Raw genomic sequence first — 4,173 nt, 5'->3', positions numbered from 1 at the left:
CCCCTTACTCACCGACACTGGAGCCCTGGTGTTGAACACATGGCCTGGCTGGTCGCATGTTTCAGCACCAGGGTGAGGGGCCAACCACAGAGACGCTTTGACATCCAGACAGGGTGAGGGGCCAACCACAGAGATGCTCTGGCAGCCAGAGCATCTCCAAGGAGGACCCAGACTCCAGTTGCTCCACTTTCATAGTTTCATAGTTGTAGGGTCAGAAGGGACCTGAGCAGATCATCAAGTCCGACCCCCTGCCATGGCAGGAAAAAGTACTGGAGTCAAACAACCCCAGTGAGGTGTTCGTCTAACCTTCTCTTAAAGACCCCCAGGGTAGGAGCCAGCACCACTTTGCTTGGAAGTTGCTTCCAGATCCTAGCCACTCTGACAGTGAAGTAGCGCATCCTGATGTCTAGCTTTTTTAAACTTCAATTTTTTTAGACCCCTGGATACCCGGGGGTCTAATTTTCTCCCCTCACTGCAAACTTGCAGCGCAGAGAACATTTTTTCATTCCCACATGTGCCTCTTGTCCCGTCTCAAAGGGGTTTGAGATGGGGCAAGAGGCACATGTGCGCTCATCTGGATGTGCCCCCTGTGTCCATCTACTAGGCTGTGTTGATTCAGTGCCTTGCACAATCTATTTTTGTGGGCCCTTACTAAAACAATAGTCATAAATAAGAATACTAGAAATAGAAATATATATGGTCTTAGTAGGTAACAGTCACTCATAGAGTCAGTCACAGGATATCCTGCAGATGAAGTGGATGCGAGCTGAGAAGATGAAATTCAGTGGGCCAGGAGGGCATGAGGCTGGTGTGGACACCCTATATTTCTCACAGCTACTACTTTATCCTACAGCCAACATAAGACCTGATGAAGTAGTATAACTCTACTGCACATACCTACATTTTTTCTTCAGAGTTTATTAAAACATGGGTAGACAAAACCTTGGCTGGGATGATATTGTGGGTACGGTCCTGCTTTGAGCATGAGGTCAGGCTATATGACCTCCTGAGGTCCCTTCCAACCCTAGCTTTCTATGATTCTATGATTCTATGATAGTTGTTACAGACATGTTACAAGATCACTCGGAAACTTGGCCGTTACTGTCTTGGCCAATGCATGATGTAGGAAGTGCTTCAGGGTCTTCCATATGTAAATGAAGTGTAGCCATTACTCACTAAAGGACTGACAAATTTTAATACAGGACTAATCTGCATTAGCAACAAGGTGGCAAAAAGGAGAAGGAACCTCATTTTCTGATCCCAGAAGACTACTCAGGTATAAATTCAGAACTATTGGAGTTACCAGAGCAACTCAATACTAGCCCACTTATTGGAGCAGGTGGGTAGAAAATAGTAAGAAATGGAGCGGAGTCTGAAAGAATTGAGCCAAAGCAAGTTATTGGGAGGTAATAATTTACTAGTGTCAAGTCTATCAAATTCATGTCCTCTCAGGAGAAAGGACCAAGCAGGGCAGATGTGACTCAGAGCACTGTTCCTAAATTACAAGGCTTTGTTGGGCTATGCTATGCTTCCTTGTAAAGAATCATGCCTAAAATCAAAATGTAGGACACAATTTGTGCATATAGATGCAACTGGATGTCAAAATGATGAAATTGTGCATGTGTCTGTAAGTTCAAGTTTTAATGAATATAAAATGTAATGTGAAAAACTGCACACACACAAGATCTTAACCTCATTTGAAAATGTTGCTTTCTGTAATCCCCGAGCTTAAAGCACCACTATACTTTATGCCCTGGCACCCTCAAACCATTCACTAGTTTCCCATTTATGAACTCGTATGTTTCCTACAGAGTTAAAAAAAATGCTATATAACTTTGCTGATTATTTTTATTCATTTAAAAATTAACTGGTTAATAGAGTTTAGAAAAATAAGACAAGATAATGGAAAAATAAAGTTAGCTGTGCAGTCTTAAAAAAAAGTTTATATGGAGCTCAGGAAGCGGGGAGGAGGGGGCAGGAGGGACACAATGACAGACTATTCTTCCTCCTGCTGTTTCAGTGATAGCTATTAATGCGTTTTAAAGTCTTCCAGATTGGTCTTAAGAAATCAGTTATCCTGGTCCTTGTTTCAGCAGAAAGACCCATGGGAGCTATTAGCAGTAATCTAAGTTAATAAACTGTAAACTAACTTTTTTTAAAGGAGGAAAAAAAAACCCCTACAACCTTTGACAAAATAATTGCACCAGTTATAAAACAGCCAAATGCTGGTTAACAGTCACATCAAGCCATTGGGGTGGAAAGAAGATATCCATAACCAGGCCACTTCCAACGTAACTGTTTGTTTTCCCTTATTTAAACTGTTATCTTTTTTTCTTTTTTTTTTCTTTTTTTTTAAAAGGTATCATTCCTTTGCAAGCTATAAAATGTTTGAATAATGTCTGATGATGCTTAACCACAGGCTAAAGTCTCCAGTTAAAATAGAGAGAGGATCTGGGGCTTGATTCACAAAACACTTATTTGCAACTTATACAGCCCTTTATGTTAGAGAAACAGGGCATTTGCATGCAAAAAGTAACTAGCACTCTGAAGCCCAATATTTCCTATTCACAAAATAAAACCTATCATGTGCGACTCCTCTGATATTAGCTACGCTCCCTTGCCTATCCATGTGAGGAAAAGGACAGAGCATGTACCCAGATGAAGTTTCTGACTCCAGAAATAATGTTTCCCGTTCACAAAGACACATTCCCCTCCCTGCTCGTGACAGCCGGACTGAGAAGAACCCAGACAGGAGGATGCCGACAGTGTGAGCGGGTCCTCTTCGGGGTGCGTCAGGGAAAGGTGAAGAAGTGAGGACTCCATGTCACATACTTGTACCTTGTGCGTAGCACCAATTGCCATTGTAGTTCCTGTCGAGCTGGGCAGGAAACATTCTTTTCCCTGTAAAAACATCAACAACAATTATATGTTTGTTTCTTGTCATTTTTTCAGGTTTCTGTCCAAAACAAGTCCTTTTACCAAAATGGATATTGTTTGTGAAAATGTCCCTTTTGTCAAATTTTCTAGCCAAAAAAAAAAAAGTTGAATGAAAATCTCTGCTTTCTCTGGTCCCTCTTAGCATTCTTCTTTTCAGTAAGGCCAGCCCCTGCCCCCAGCAAGTTCAGAAAGGAGAGGAGGTCACTCTGTAGGGGATGGAAATTTCTAGGGTGGTGCTTTGAATCCTGAAGCTTCATGGTGATCCTTCCTCATAGCTGTGGGGGAAGAATCCTTTAAAATTAAATGAATTGAGGAAAAAAGGAGTAGTGCATTTTAATTTGCTTACTGCTCTGGTTACTCACATTCTTGGCAGGTGTGGAGATCTTTGAATGGGACCAAAGGCAGCCAGGATATTGGTCATTGTGGGTCTATAGCTTGGCTCCTGCCTTTTGTGAAAGAAACTGTACATTTATTCTTGCTTTCAGAAAAAAAAAAATGCTGCAATACCTATAGTTCAACTATTCTGTTCCCAATATTCAGAAATCAGATGCCTTCAAGTAACCTATACTTCCCCATTCATTGGATTCATGGATTTAGTTCACTTTAAATGGGACATATGAATCAAACTCTCCCTTTCACGTTGCAGCTGTTTAACAGCTATATTAGTCACATGTAAACACTAATATAAGACCGCAACCAGTTCATCTGACAACACTGCAGGCATTAACGATAGGTATAGACATTCAAAAAGCCTGAGGTAGAATCGATTTAAGTTTCATGGTTTTCCTTAAGTGGCATCGTTGAGATTGGTAGTGAACAGAATGCACATTCGCCCTTTGGGTGCGGGGGAGAGGAGGGCAAATCTTAGACTGGGTATTGCTATTTTTAAACTGTCACAACCCAGTATTTTGGTGCCTCGGCACGATGGAATTTTCTTGCCACATGAGAGCCTCTTGCACAGCGAGGGTTTTTGCTGCACAGAAGAACCCCAGTGCAAGACAGTTCCCGCCAATTTGCAGCTTTCTTTGCAGGGTGCATTTCTTCTTTGCAGCACAGAAATGCACGGTGCAAAGAGTTCCCGCTATTCGAATGCAAATTGGTGTTCCGCTATTGGCCAGTGCTAAATTATTCACACGTGGCGGCTAGTAATTGGCTTGCTAGCCGTTTAAAATTCTGCGCGACTTCCGCCCAAGTCGAAGAACTTTGAGCATGCTGCAGAGTGCCTCTAAAGAGATC

This window comes from Alligator sinensis, unplaced genomic scaffold, assembly GCF_000455745.1.
Source record: "Alligator sinensis unplaced genomic scaffold, ASM45574v1 scaffold624_1, whole genome shotgun sequence".
Lineage (NCBI taxonomy): Eukaryota > Metazoa > Chordata > Crocodylia > Alligatoridae > Alligator > Alligator sinensis.
This window is presented reverse-complemented; position numbering follows the sequence as displayed.